Genomic DNA, 15,630 nt, shown 5'->3' with positions numbered 1-15,630 from the left:
TGTCCTTTTTCAGGTAAATTTCTAGAAGTAGCTGTAAGTGGTCTTTTAAAGTTCTTATGGAAAACTTCTTCCCCACTGTTTTTTCTATATTTTCTTGAACGGTGGACCATGCTTTTGCCTCTTTTATAGGATTTTGAGCCGTTACTTCCCGCAGAAGACATAAATCATCATCGGCTGAGAATCTTTGACGTTTTTCTCTTAGTGTTGACATTATCAAGGGGCTAATCTATCAGCAAATTACCAAGATTCAAATTTAATAGAAAGTTCACCTTATTACTAACTTATTTCTGTCAAATCGCACGCAACCTTTTTTGAATTGTCAAATTGTTGACATATGAGAAATGCCAAAAATAACGTTAACGTCTTGCAGTATACCAGCCCTTTCACAATGGCGTTAACGTTACGTCGATGTTAAAACGTTAGTGTTAACGTTAGATCTAATTACATGTATTTCAGTACTTTTTATAAATTATTTCCGTTGGCTAATGTTAGAATGTTACGTTAAGAATCCAGAAGATTTCTAGAATTAACGTTATCGCTAACAATATCATGCAACATTAATTTTCATCATAACGTCATTGTGAACGGTCCACAATGAAATGCATGTTATTTTGAATTTCTAGATCTAACGTTAACATTAACGTTTTAACATCGACGTAACGTTAACGCCATTGTGTATGGGCCTTACGTTCGCAATTTACGTGAAGCGCAATCGTTATTACCGTCTACGTGCTAAAAATTGACACTTAGATGTCAAAATAACGTCTTTCTAAATACTGCTAACCGTTATATGACACTGCAATATCTCTCTATTATGTCTATTTGCATTACGGCTTCGTTGTGAAAGATTAGATCTTCTGGCCCGCGGCATTGTAATTAACACTGTAAATGTAATCACACAATTCAAAATTATATAATGAATCAAATTGAATTACGAACGCAATCCACCTGGAAAATCAAACATACAGTCCAAAATTACCGATTGGATTGATTGTCAATGCGCGTACAGTGGGGAGCACGGAATTTCGCACACCAATTTGTATCCCATTAAAAAAAACTATCTAGTCTAAGCTTTATTGTCGTTATAATCAATCATGATATATGTGATCATGACTGATGTTTCACCTAAACTGTCACGAAACTGCCGCCAGTATCTCATTTTAATAAAATTATGTCAGTAAAATGTCCCATGTGTGCGAAATTCCGTGCTCGCCACTGTACAATGACAAATGACATAACCTTTAAAAATGAATTTTCTCCATAATTTTTTTTAAATTTTTCCGATGTTGCGGACACTGCTGCTGACAATGCTGCGTACAACAGGGAAACTTAACTAACTTAACAAGTATGACTCGACTTAACAAGTATGACTCAACTTAACTAAGACCCACCGATTAGCTAGCTATAAAGCGTCAGTGTCTATCGGCAAAACACATATTTTTTGGACGGCGCGTTTGAAGGTGTCGGCCTTGGTTTTCACGGACACAACACGCACAAGCTTGTCCTTGCCTGGGTGGAGTGCCTCGATCCTGCCTAAACGCCATTGCAGCGGGGGGAGGTTGTCTTCCTGCACTAAAACGATGGTGCCTACACTGAGATGTTGCTGGTTCGTTGTCTACCACTTTGTTCGGTGCTGCAACTCGGTTAGATACTCCTGCGACCATCGCTTCCAAAATTGCTGACTTATCTGCTCCACGCGTTGCCATTTTCTTTAGTCTCACATCGGTCTGGTTCCGGGGTTGCCATCAATGATGAGCCAATTAAGAAGTGGCCAGGGGTCAATGCTTCGAGTTCGCTAGGGGATTCTGGTAAGGGTGTTATAGGTCGCGAGTTCAAACATGCTTCGACGAGAGTTAAAACCGTATTCCGACGATCTTTGGGTGTACCACTGGGAATTTTCTGTTATATGGCAAGGTGCTATTTGCCAGCCTGCGCCCTACCCTGAGAATTAGGTCCTCATCCGTGAATGGATTCAATGCAAGTAACTTGCTATCTGGTGGACATTGTTTATTTTGTGATAATTTTTTTACTTCTTTGGAGAAGTGCTGAGCTAGAACTTGTTTAATTATGATACTTGTCACTTGATATAATTCTTTTATTGTTAAGGGTCCCGAAGATGTATCCTTTCTACATTTATTTGCGAAACGCTTGCACCATGCAATTATACCAACCAATTTACAAAAGTCTGAAAATGTATTCAAAATTTTCCCCCGTTTGACCAAGGGTACGTTTTCGTTGCGATCCAAATCTTGATTGGTTAATGATACCGCCTTGTTCATGATATTTGGGGGCCAAACCCCGTCCGCTTGTTGCAAAAGTCTGGGCCACTATTCCAAAGACTGTTATGTTGGATTTCTGCCGATCGACATCCTCGCGAAAGCATGTCAGCCGGGTTCAATTTGGTTGGTATACGCCGCCAATCTGTAATGTTTGTTTTGTCCTGGATTTCTGCAACTCTGTTGCCTACAAATGTCTCTAATGTGTTTGGAACTGAATTTATCCAACTCAATACTATGGTTAAGTCCGTCCAACAAACTGTTTTTGAGAAATTTATTTTCATTGACTGTTTGACACTATGCAAAAGCCGCGCTAGCAGTGTTGCCGCGCATAGTTCTAACCTTGGTACCGCTACTGATTTAATGGGAGCGATCCACGATTTGGCGCATTGATATTTATTTTCCTTTGACCGCGCGTATGTAGATGCAAGTCCCATATGCTGTTTGAGATGCGTCACTGAATGCATGTATCTCTAGCGCCTCTGGCAAATGAATACCGATGACTCGTCGAGGAATTGAAATTTTGTCAATGTTACGCAAGCCTTCGGTGAATTGACGCCAGGTAATTTCCAAACCTGAAGGAATGGGATCATCCCAACCGAACTGCAATGTCCATAACTTTTGCAATACTACCTTTGCCGTTACTAAGAGCGGATTGATTAATCCTAAGGGGTCGTATAAGCGAGCTATGACTGCGAGTACGCATCGCTTTGTATATTTTTCTGAATTTTCATCGGTTGACGGAGAACCGCTGTTTAAGTTTGTCGAATATAATAGATTATCTGAGTTACCATTCCAAAACATTCCTAAAATTTTGGAAGAATCTGAGTTTAATGTGATAGTGTTGCTGAGAATTTTTTATGACTTGCGCGTCATTGGACGACCATTTTCGCAGCCGAAACCCGCCTTTACTTAAACAATTTGATAATTGTGATGTAAACATTTTTGGTTCCATGAAATAAAACTCAGCTTCTTTTCACTAAAGTTTTATTTGGCGCATCCGTTAATTGGGCTAATTGGCAAAGAATTAACGTGACTTCCCCAGCCAAGAACCACACCTCGAATGCCCCCTTTTCCTGCTGTTTTCTCTCTCTCATTCCTCTCCTCCCCAACGGTATTCATCAGCCGTTGGACCTTCCGAGAACTTAATCTGGAGTAGACTGGTTACCAGGGCTATTCCCGACAACACGGCCGTTCCTGACCCTGAGAGTGTCCTCACTCGGGCGATTCCCGGTCTGAGGGCTGAAACTCGAAAGAGCGTGTAAGTCACAGTCCGAAACAAGATACAATGATTGGGAAATTTCGTTACTAAACGCCAATGCACCGCTGATGCTTTCCCCATCCGGGACTATAGTCGTAGTATAGCCGTACTTGCTTTTATGCCTAACCTAAAAGATAAAACACACAACTACCATGGTAATGCTATTGGGACTACCCCCAGCCTGTCTGCCCAGAGGACGTTAGGCCGCTCCGATCCTTCTCCTGTTCTCCACCGGAACCACCGTCAGGGAACCCATCCCAACAAACCACAATCCAAAAATTAGCGGGGTTCATACCCTCATTCTCTCCTTCTCTCCCTCTCACTCATTCCACATGCTGACGATACAAAACTAACTACTTACGTGTGTTAGTGTGTAACCTGTTACGACTCCCTCTTACCCGCTGGTTTCCATTTCTCCTTCCATGTTGACCTCCTCCGCGAACCGGTTGAAGTTCTTCACTTCCTCCTTGGTTTGTTCGGTCACTTGGAAAGGGAACGTCCCTCCTGTGGCCGCCTGCCTTCTTCTCCATCTCTCTCTTGCCTCTTGCCTCCCTGGGTCGCCGCATTCTCCAATGATGTGTTGGGTCGTGTCCTGCGCACCTGTTGAACAAACACACTCACTCGCTGTCTCCGTCAGGTTGAACCTCCGGAGGTACCCCCTAAACGGGCCGTGACCCGTCAGGCGGCACACCGTCTTATAGTTCCACCCTCGAAGCTTCCTGTCGACCTCTCTGATGATGCTGTGTGTCATCCTTCCTTTTTCTCCTTGGTCCCACTCGTTGCTTCCTCCTAGTTCTAACATCCTATTTGCCGACACCCGAATTCCCATCAAGGCTTCACTAGGGGTTACCCCAATTGCGCGATTGATGGTTCCATTCGTTCCCAATTGAATATTATCAATGTTAGCTAATGCGCTTAAAAGGGTACGACTATATCGTTCCACTTGTCCATTGCCCCCATTGGCCCGCGGCAGTGATGGGGCGTTTACGTAGTGGCGGATCTTTCTTTTCTGGCAGAAATCCGTAAACACCTTACCAACAAACGATTTTGCGCCGTCGCTAATAATCCTATGAGGGACTCCGAATTTTTTTGTGAGATCCTTTAGGACCTTCACCTTCTGCTTAGCCCGCGTGGTTTTCACCGGGTAGAGCAAGACGAACTTGGTGAATACATCTACGGCGACTAGAATTTCAATGTTACCCTGCCTCGATTTTACGAATGGACCTACGTGGTCGATATGGACTGTGTGGAAAGGAACTGCTATTTTGGGGATCGGGTAAAGGGAACCTTGGGGTTTGCCGGCCGGCGTCTTGAAATATATACAATTCAAACAATTATCAATGTATTTCTTTATGAATCGGCGCATGCGCGGAAACCAGTACTGGCTTGAAATTAACTCATGGGTTTTATCAAATGCGAAGTGGCCTGCATCATCGTACGCCATCCGTAATATTTGAAATTTTGCTGCTTTGGGCACTACCCAGCGGAGTCCGTACTTGGTTATGCTACAAACATTTTTATTAGCTTCCCATTCACCAGATTCCAAAATTTCTCTAACTCGATGCAATTCTTTATCGCCCTGCTGCGCTGCCAGGAGCCAATCCTCTTCCGAGTATGTTACCCCGTGAACCGCTTGTTCGGGGATCGAAGGATTGCGGCTTAGGGCGTCCACGTGGCGCATTTACTGATTGCCCCGATGAATAATTGTAAAGTTGTATTCGTTTAGCTCAAGAACCCATCTACCCACGCGAGGATTCACTTCGCTCTTGGAAAATGTTGCCCGCACTGCCGCACAGTCCATTATAATAGTGAAAGGGCGACCTAGCAGATATTGTCGAAAGCGCTTCACGGAACTGACTATAGCTAACGTTTCCAACTCGAACGAATGGTACTTATGTTCGTTAAGGGTGGTGTATCGGCTAAAATATGATACAACATTTTCCCGGTTGTCCCTGACTTATACCAGAATACTGGCAATCCCTATCGCGCTTGCATCCGTATAAAGTCGCATTTATAGGTTTTGATCGTATAATGCTAATATTGGCTTAGAAACAAGGTAGTCTTTTATGGTCTTGAATGCTTCGATTTGCTTTTCTCCCCACAACCACGGCACGTCCTTTTTTAACAGTTCCGTTAGGGGTTTTCATTTAACCGCGTAGTTAGAGATAAAGCGTCGGAAGTAACTGGTCAAACCTATAAACTGACGCAGCTGATGAACGGTTGTGGGCACTTGGAATTCGCTCACCGCTTCTATTTGCCGATTTGTCGGTTGAATACCTGACTCTGAAACCTCAAATCCCAGATACTCGATTTTTGTTTTTAGGAAATAACATTTCGATAACCTTAGAGTCAGCCCACTTGTTTTAAAAATGTTTAAAACTTCCTTAAGAGTTTCTAACGATTCTTGCCAAGAGCGAGCCAAAATCAGTACATCATCAATAAAAATTAACACCTTGGTGAACCTCAAATTTCCCAGCAGAGTATTGATCATTCTTTGGAAGACCGCAGGTGCCCAAAAGGGACTCGGAGGAATTCGTAATGTCCGTCTTGCATGACGAAGGCTGTCATCAGGTAACGAGTCTCTGGTCATCGGGATTTGATGATAACCGGAGTACAGATCTTTTTTTTTCAGGGGAGGAGAAATCTTTATAGACCCCCCCGCCTAGGTTCTTGTGTGCGGGGGGAGTGTGGGAGTCTCCACCTCTCTAGAGGGGTATACCCACTAAAACTCCTCCTTCGACCAGTTGTTTTCCAACCCCTCGGGACCGCGCTAGCATTACTTCAGGGGGTGGTTGGTCGTTAGCCTCTCCGGCGTTCTTCCTCTTCTTTTTGTTTCATGATCTCTTCCATCATGTTTTGTACCGCGTCCCAATCTTCTTGGGAGCGCAGCATGACGCTTATGAGATTCGATGTTGTCCAATTCTCGGTGTTTTTTCTATATTTGGCGCGTTCGCTTTTCCACCGTTCGCACACAAGTAGCGTGTGCTCCGCGTCATCTCTCTCCTCTCCGCAGAACCAGCATCCCGCTGTTTCCGATCGCCCGATCCTATGGAGGTAGGCAACAAAACAACCGTGGCCGCTAAGCACCTGGGTCATCCGGAAGCTGACACTCCCGTATTTCCGTGTAACCCATGGTCGGATATCAGGCATGATTAGGTGTGTCCAGAGGCTCGTTGTTTGCTGCTTTCATCGGGCCTGCCATTTGTTGATCGTAGTTTCACGCTCCAAGGCTCGTTCGTTTTCGGTGGGTTTTCTCTTCATTCTACCCCTCTCTTCTGCGAGCAGATCCAGGGGGATCAAACTTCTCAGCACGCTGGCAGTCTCTGTTGCAGTCGTTTTGTAGGCCCCGCAAATGGACAGTGCCATTCTTCTCTGGACCTTGTCCATCATCTGCCTGAATGTTTCAACTTTTAGGGCACTCACCCACACCTTCGATGCGTACAACACCGTCGACTGAGCGACCGCACACAAAAGCCTTCTCTTTCCCTCTTTCGGACCCGAGGTTCTGGGCATCAGTCTTGACAGGGCTCCCATTCTTCTTACCGCCCTTGCTGTTACGTCCTCCAAGTGTCTCCTGAAGCTGAGACAACTGTCCAGAGTAACCCCTAGGTATCGTCTGCTCTTGCCCAGTTCAATTGTTCGGGTATTCAACACGAAAGTTATAGTTTTATGTTTTTTCCTTCCGCTGAGCATAATAGCTGTAGTCTTTTCCGGAGCCATTTGAAGTCTACATCGATTCAGGCCTTCTGCTACTTTTTCGAGTGCTTCATTTCCCAGTTCCATTAGCTCTTCGTCCTTTTTGGCCGTAATTACGAGGGCCAGATCATCTGCATAAGCCACCATTTCTACACCTTTAGGCATCGGTATCTCCAGTATTTTGTTATACAAAACAATTCCAGAGGACGGGGCCCAGCACTGAACCCTGTGGGACGCCTCCTGTCATTTCTATCTTATTCGTTTGATCAATTTGGACGTATCTGCTACTGAGGTAGCTCTTGATTACCTCCACAAGGTAGTGGGATATTCCCTTTCTTCTCAGCTCCTCTATGATCATCTGCCATGATGCCGAGTTGAATGCATTTTTTACGTCTATCATCAGCATGGCACAAAGGCTTCTGGTCTTGAGGGTCTTTTGCATTTCTCGTTTTGCAATCTTGCAAACTCTTTCCACAGCATCAATGGTGCTCACTCCTTGTCTGAAGCCATATTGGGAATTGCTTAATCCTTGCTTCGCACTTAGCTCCTCATTCAATCTATGAACAAGTAGCTGCTCATATACTTTCCCTAATACGTCCAAAAGGCATATGGGCCGATATGCTTGGCTACCGTTTGAATCTTTTGTACCTTTCTGGAGAAGAACGAGTCTGGCCTCCTTCCACCTATCTGGGAATTCATTTCTCTTAAGAAGCTGGTTGTACATCTCCAGTGCTGTATCAGTGGTAGTTTGCAGAGCAATTTTTACCACTTCCGGAGGGATGCAGTCAGGACCGGGTGCTTTCCCGCTTTTCGTCTTTTTCCCGGCTTGGATCAGCTTCTCGGTTGTGAAGGGCGGGGGCTCTTCCACCACTCTGTACCATGTACACCTTTTCTGCCGGGGAAATAGTTTAAGAGCGATTTCCTTTTTTTCCGCTACACTTAGTAAAGGGCGGGGCTGGCTGCCTATTTTTTTGGTGACTATTTTATATCCTAGTCCCATGGATCTTCTTCGACATCTTGGCATACCTCTTTCCAGGCTTTTTCCTTAGCTCTGCCAATCTCTAGTTTCAGTTTCTTCCGGGCTTGTTTGTATAATTCATACGCTTGTTTTTTCTCTTGGTCGGATGTACCTTGGCGACGGTTTTTCCTCACCATTTGTCTTTTTTTCTTCAGACATTTCCGTCTTAATTCAGCAATGCTTTCGCACCACCAGTATACCTCTCTTCTTCGCCCCTGCTTCTTCTTTGGGAGGAGGAAATTACATGCCCTTGTGAGGGCTTCCGTATATCTTTCCGGGTCTGTGTCACTTTGAGTGATTTCTTTCTGTATGGCTAGGGCCATCGACTGCGTGTTCAATCGTTTCACCCTCCATCCCGTTACGGTCTCATCTCTTATTTGTGATTGTTTATTATGTTTATCCTCAATTTCGAAGCTAATATACTGGTGGTCCGAAAGTGTCTCGATCTCCATTACTTGCCACCTTTGGATTTTTTTCGCCGCCTTTCCATTAGAAATTGTAACATCTATATATGAGTGGCTGTTACCTCGCATAAAAGTGGGTCTTATTCCTTGATTATGGACTACCATTCGGTTCCTTGCTACCCATTCCGATAGCAGTGTACCTCTTCTGTTTTCCACCGGAGATCCCCATTCCGCTGATTTTGCGTTAAGGTCCCCGGCGATTACAATGTCACCAATACAGTTTTTTACGAGCTCTTGTAGGTCGTCGAGTCTTGACTCAAAGAAATCGAGGTCTACATTTGGAGAAATATAACATCCAATTAGGAGATCCGTTCCCATTTGGACGCCAATCACTCCCTTTCTAATTGAGATCCTTCTTCTTGTTTGAGAAGGCATCATTATTTTGATGCCTACGTTCCCTTCCGAGTCGGTGAGCCACCCTTCTTTCTTCGCTATATTTTTGTTTGGCTCACACATGATGACAACGTCTGTGTTGAGTTCTCTAATGGTTTGCTGTAGGACATCATGGGCATTTTTGCTCCTGTTCAGATTGCCCTGCAGCACTTTAATTTTTTTCTGTATTATTGCGAAGGCGAGACCCTGGAAGGATATCCCGCCTCGTTCGCCCCCACCCTTGTCCCTTCTTCCTCCTCCGCCCCTGAGGCGAAGGGCCGAAGGTTCTTTTCCCCCGAGATAGGTAAAGCGATCGCCCCGTGGGGTTATCTCGTCCCTTTCATCTTGCGGGGCGTCGCCTTCCTCTTCGAGTCGATTCACGTCTCTACTTCCAGGCGGGCTTCCAAATTGCCCGCCTCCTCCTCGTTTATGTTATGTTCTGACCCGTCCTTGCTTGACCTGACCGATCTCGCCTTCTTGCGTTGGGCTGTTAGGGCCGCCCTAAATTTTGTGCACCCTTCCTCTCCAGCACGGTGACCGACCTCTTGGCAAAGAGGACATTCCAAGTTATTTTGGCATTCCTTTGCCAGGTGTCCCGCTTTGCCACACTTGTAACAGGCATTTCTCCTGTCGGGACCCTTACACCCCAAAGGTTTATGGTCAAACGCCCAGCACCTGCGGCATCTTTCGGTCTCTACTCGCCTCTCAGCCCTACACCTGACCGCACCGATCCTTAGGTATCCTTCCGCAAGGATGCCTTCGGCATCCTCCTTCCGAAGGACGATAGTGACCGCCTGTGTGTCATTTCGATTGGGCCGCAGGTCACTGACCTTCCACGTTTTGTCCTTTGCATCCCCCAGCCTTACCTTCAGGGCTTCGATTACTTCCCCTTTATTAGTGGTTGCGTCCAAGCCCCTAACGTGTAGTACTTCCGTTCCAGAGTCCGATCTCGCCCTCCTCACCGCGAGATCGCCTGCTGCCTGTTTTATGGCTTTCTCGAGCTCCTCGATTGTCTCGTTATCTTTGTCAAGGGTGATCAGCAGGCTTCCATCTCTGGTGCTCCGCCTTGTGTGGATTGAGCTCCTCGCAGGATCGCTTGTAATCGCAGTTTTAACGCTGCTCAGCACATCTTTATACTGCGTCCCTTTCTTTTCAACGATCAGCGCATATGTCTTCTTTTCTCTTTTCCCCTCCTTTTTAGTGGATGTTTTTCCACTGCCCGGTGGTTTTTGGTAATTTACGTCGATCGACATCTCGATGTCAATCATCGCACACTCTAATGTCTTCCTCCAGAGTTCGCCCTGTCCGTTCAGAACTGTTAGTACTGCATGTTTTTGGCCGGTGTTAGTTATCGTATCCACAACCTTCCGTGCTGCCTTCAACGCTTCGTCCCAAGCCTCCTTAACTGTGAGTGTGTGGTCCATCTCCACGAGACACCTCATCCTGATTTCTTCAAGCTTTTCGTCTCCGTTCAGCATATAAGTCACGCTCTTTGAGCCAATAATGTTTCCATTTTTGAGGCGCTCTTCCTCAATTACTTTTTTCAGGCCCATGTGTGTTTCCCCCAATTTCTTTAAGACCTCATCTGTTTTTGCAGCTTTGTTGTCGGCCACAAAGAACACCAATGGGTCTGCCCATTGCTTCAATGAGTGGAGATGCACAACCTTCGTCTTTAAGAACACATCCTCGGGCCATTTTCTCTTGGCTGTTTCAAACAGATCCAGAGCGCTTTCCGGGTTCTTTGTGCGCTGTCGTAAAAGTTCCACTTCGTCGTCTTTTTGTTCCCACTCCGTGGTCTGCGTGGCGCAGTCTTTTTTATTGACAATGTCATCCTCTCGTTTCCCCTCCGTGGTCTGCGTAGCACAGTCTTTTTGGTTCACTTTCCCCTCAGCCTGAATGTCCGCCTTCGACCTCTCGGCTTCTTGTAGGGATTCCTCCTCACTGTCCTGCGGCGTGTTGCCCACTCGCAGCTGCGCTACCAGGCTTACGAGGCTCTCGACCACGGTTTTTAGGTCTTTTCTGGGATGGTAGGTATCTTTTACAATTTTACTCAACTTCCCAGCCTGGGCAACCAAACGGTCTGTGACCCTCTTATTAAAGTTTCCTGCTCGGTCCTCGTTTGGACTCGGGCTCGCCGCTGCTTTTCGCTTTTTTATCGGACGTTCCTGCATTTTTGGCGTGAGGAACGTGGTGGTCTCCTGCTTGGAGCTTTGAAATGCTTTTGTCTTTCCCGCCGTCGGCGTTGGAGTCTCCGGTGCTATTTGGCCGGTCACGCTGGTGTATTCCCCGACCTTGTACTTGGACCTGCCCACCGCATCGTCCCACTTCAGATTAACACATCTATTTTGTCCGGGTGATGGCAGCCCTGGCGATGCCGGTTCCGAGTGGGATCCTCCCGTTTTGGTCAGACCTAAGTTGAGGGATAACTTTCGGGGTAAGTTCCTACCGAGAGTCTTTTCGACTTCTAATACTAAAAGACCTGGCATTTTTGCCACCGCCATTTCTCTCTCTTGTTTATCTTGTTCAGTCACCTCTTTCTTTGCCGAGTCGTTTGTTTCAAAACTTTCTTCATTCTCCAGTTGGTTTTTCTTAGAATCCATATTTATTCCCACGAATACGGGACGAAAGGAGGTCACTCCCAGGGTGACGCCCATCCCTGGGAGAAGGAATTTATACTACGGGGTGCGCCAGGTGCCCCGCAGGTTTTTGCGACTTCGCTGTCGGTTATTTTATGGAGGTTGTCAACTCACGAGCCGGCCGGTTAAGGCAAGCCCCCCGGCCGCGAGTCCTCACACGACGTACCCCTGCCACGCTAGCAAGGGTTGTTGAGGTGTGAGCCGCGGTTACGGTGTGTGACGGTTGATCCGCGTTCGACCAATCCGTAGCTCGGATCTCCCCCGGGTTCGCCAGTTCCCGTGCCACGACTTTCGTGGTGGATCCTGAGGGTTGAGCCGTCCTTTGTTTTTCGCCAGTCCGCTCGAGCCTTGCCGGCATGGGTGACCCTGCCAGGAGCGCGAAACTCCCGCCGGCATCGCCCCGAGCATCGGAGTACAGATCTAGACTGATGAACCAACTGTATCCCGCCAGCCTACTCAAATGATCTTTGTTGAGACGAATTGGATATTTATCTTTAATCGTTATTTTGTTTAACGCCCTATAGTCCACGCAGAGTCTTTGCTCGCCGTGTTTCTTGCCCACCAGGAGCACTGGACTAGCGTACGAAGAAGTGGATTCTTGGATGATACCATTTCGTAAATACTTGTCAACAATCTTACGAATATTGATCCGTTCGCTATCAGAGTAGCGACGTGGCCGATAGGCAATCGGTTGCATGGTTGTTAATTTTATGTGCATTTCGGTCGTAGAAGTTTTGCCGACTTCCGACATGTCGTTGCCAATGCACATTGAAAATTCGTCGAGAAGGGCTAATAATTGTTGAGTGGCTTTAGGGTCGTTGGTACCAACGTTTACTTTCCTGTGTTCCTCAACACTTCGACTAGCGCGACTTAGTTCCCGGAAAAGCAAGGAATCACCCTGTTTTTTTGTAATAAATTTCCGGAAGTTCCGTGAAATTTTGCCCGACGAGGATCTCTACACCCATGACACATTTGTCAACAATGTACAAGTCTATTTCTTTGGCCACATTATCAATAGAAATAAGCGCAGTGACCTTGTACTCCACCGGTATAGTTGAGTCATGTAAAGTTTTCAAACTGACGGGAACGCCGACTCTGACAGGCTCCAGACCTAATTTGTCTACTAAGGCTTTTGTTATTAAGGAGACCGAACTACCAAGGTCAAGGAAAAGCCAACAATGCGTTCAGCTGAATTTTTTCTAAGAAAACGCTTCCATCAGTATCAACTGATTAGATTTACGCGGTTGTGCGCAGCACGCGACTTACCGTGAGTTGTGCGCGACGTACTTCTCTAAGAAACCGTAGCTTAACTTGTTTTCAATTCGGTCAGGCAGGCCATAAGCGCAAAGACTGCACGCAAACGGGAGGTGAGACGTCCTCACGAAATCAACAACAACGCGCTATTGAATATACCTAATGTTAATTATATCAGAGATAAGCCGTTTTGGTTGCGTTTCTTTCTTATCTAGCGTTTTGAAATGCATCGCCAATTCGTTTGGGTCCGTAATTCCCGAGGCTTCTATTGCGAACTTTAGATGTTCATCTTGAATCGCGCCTATGATTAAACTAACTTGGTCTTCACCATTCATGGGAATTTTTAATCGATTAATAAGGGGCATTTTTTGAAAACAATATTCATATAGTGTTTCAAACTGATCTGGCTCACAGGCCATCATTTCACACATTGCATCTAACAAATTTCGTTTGATTTTGGACGTCGCCAAAAGTTTTTCGCGCCACTGGTCCCAACTAAATACTCTACTGGGTAGGCCTCGATACCAAACTTCAGCCGGACCTGATAATTTATTTAGAGCAAAATGACTGTTGGTGCGATCGTCCCAGTCGTATATTGCTTTGAACTCGTCGATTGCATCGAGCCACTCTTCAATGTTGTGATGGCGTGGGTCGAACGGCTCGATCACATTTTGTACCAGAGAAGTACTCACCTTAGGGACTCATTACGTACCAGCAGTCTATCAATACCTTCCACGATGGCGCCGCTAAGTCGTGACAATGAGCTGTCTGCTCCTCTGGAACGACTCCGGGAGCGGACATCCCGCTCCGAAGAGTCGGATCTGGAACGTCTGTGTCGGTGTCTTTTCAGTTTTGGTCGTCTTGACCGATGTCTCGGAAGGTCTGGGTCCCTCCATTCTCTTGAACCCCCAAAGGGCGCCTCCAGCCCCGTTGGCTTGGTTGTCGCCCCCTAGCACACAACCCCACCAGTAGGCACTATCACTGTTTTTACACTATGTTTTTCAGATCTTAGATTTCAGGTTTCAGATCCCACTTCTTATGTAAACATTTTTGGTTCCATGAAATAAAACTCAGCTTCTTTTCACTAAAGTTTTATTTGGCGCATCCGTTAATTGGGCTAATTGGCAAAGAATTAACGTGACTTCCCCAGTCAAGAACCACACCTCGAATGCCCCCTTTTCCCGCTGTTTTCTCTCTCATTCCTCTCCTCCCCAACGGTATTCGTCAGCCGTTGGACCTTCTGAGAACTTAATCTGGAGTAGACTGGTTACCAGGTCTATTCCCGACAACAGTGATTTTAATTCTAGCGGTTCTTCAACTGTTTTCGCTCCTGTGAGAAGGTCATCCATGTAAAAATCCTGCATTATAACTGGTGAGGCTAGTGGGAAATTAGTGGATGCATGGATTTGATTGCTAAATAGGGTGCCGAGGCGGTTCCAGACGTTACCTTTTTATCCGATAAGTTTCCACTGGGCTGTCATCTCGCGCGCGCCAAAACAAACGTTTGTAAGAAGGAAACCCCAAAATCCAAAACAGGTCTTTATTTAGCAGATACTGGGTGTGGGTAACAGCTCTACGTCTACACGGTAACGGTAACTGGGACTCAATGTCTCCTTCCACCGCTTCTCTCATGCCTCTTTCCTCCCGTTCCTCACGGTCCCAACGTCAAGGACAGTCCTTCGGGGCGAAGTCCAGCTGGTGTCCTGTAGCCGGTCACTCACGGCCAACACGACCATCCTAACGGGCTGGCGTCCTCGACAGCTAGAATCTTTATGAACAGCACTCGGGAGAGGTCCTGGCTTTAACCCTGTTTAAACAGGAAACAGCAGGCACCTGCCAGATTAGGAGGCGGGGTCCTGAACTTTCAATCCCACCGGCACATACAACGTGTACGATCCTGACATCAAGCAGCAGATCCTGAATTAAGTTCATTTCTCAGACTACAGGCATCTCACAGGTATCTGGCACAGGCACTTATACTAACCCTGACACAGACTACCTCCAAGTATCTGAAACAGGCAGTTATTCTTGCCCTGATACATACAGACTACTTGTGTGGAACATATGTATTATGTATACAATGATATAGCAAGAAGGATAAGAAAACCAGGGTTTAATATGTGCAATAGCATAAACTCCGATGTATTTACGCTGTTTGGGCACCGTTTTCAATTGTTGTACTTCATAACGGTCACGCATCTGCCTATCTGTCTATTTTGTAACTTTAAATGGACCTTGCCATTTTGCTAACAACTTTTTACTTTCGCCCTTAGTTACAATGCTAGCAATACGTACAACTACTAAGTCACCAATAGTGTACGGTTTGGGACGAGCACCTTTTGAATCAAACGGTTTTTTATCGAGTTTCTGCCTTTGTGCAATACGTTTAGAAGCATCAGCTCGCAATTGCGAAAAGTCAAGGGGAGTGGTAGAAGACAATTGGTCTGTTATGGGGAGAATACTAGCAGTCACTGCACGGTAACCCATAAGTAATTCTTGTGGAGTGGCGTTTAAAGATTTATTTAGGGTGTTGTTAAGCTCTAACTGAATTGTTTTTAGGTGTGATGGTCATTGAACAATATTTATAAACTGGTGTATACCAGTAGTAGAGCAAAACTGTAAATTTTTTTGAAGTGAAGGATGTGGCGGCATC

This window comes from Tenebrio molitor, chromosome 1, assembly GCF_963966145.1.
Source record: "Tenebrio molitor chromosome 1, icTenMoli1.1, whole genome shotgun sequence".
NCBI classification, from domain to species: domain Eukaryota; kingdom Metazoa; phylum Arthropoda; class Insecta; order Coleoptera; family Tenebrionidae; genus Tenebrio; species Tenebrio molitor.
Note: the sequence above shows the minus strand (reverse complement) of the source record.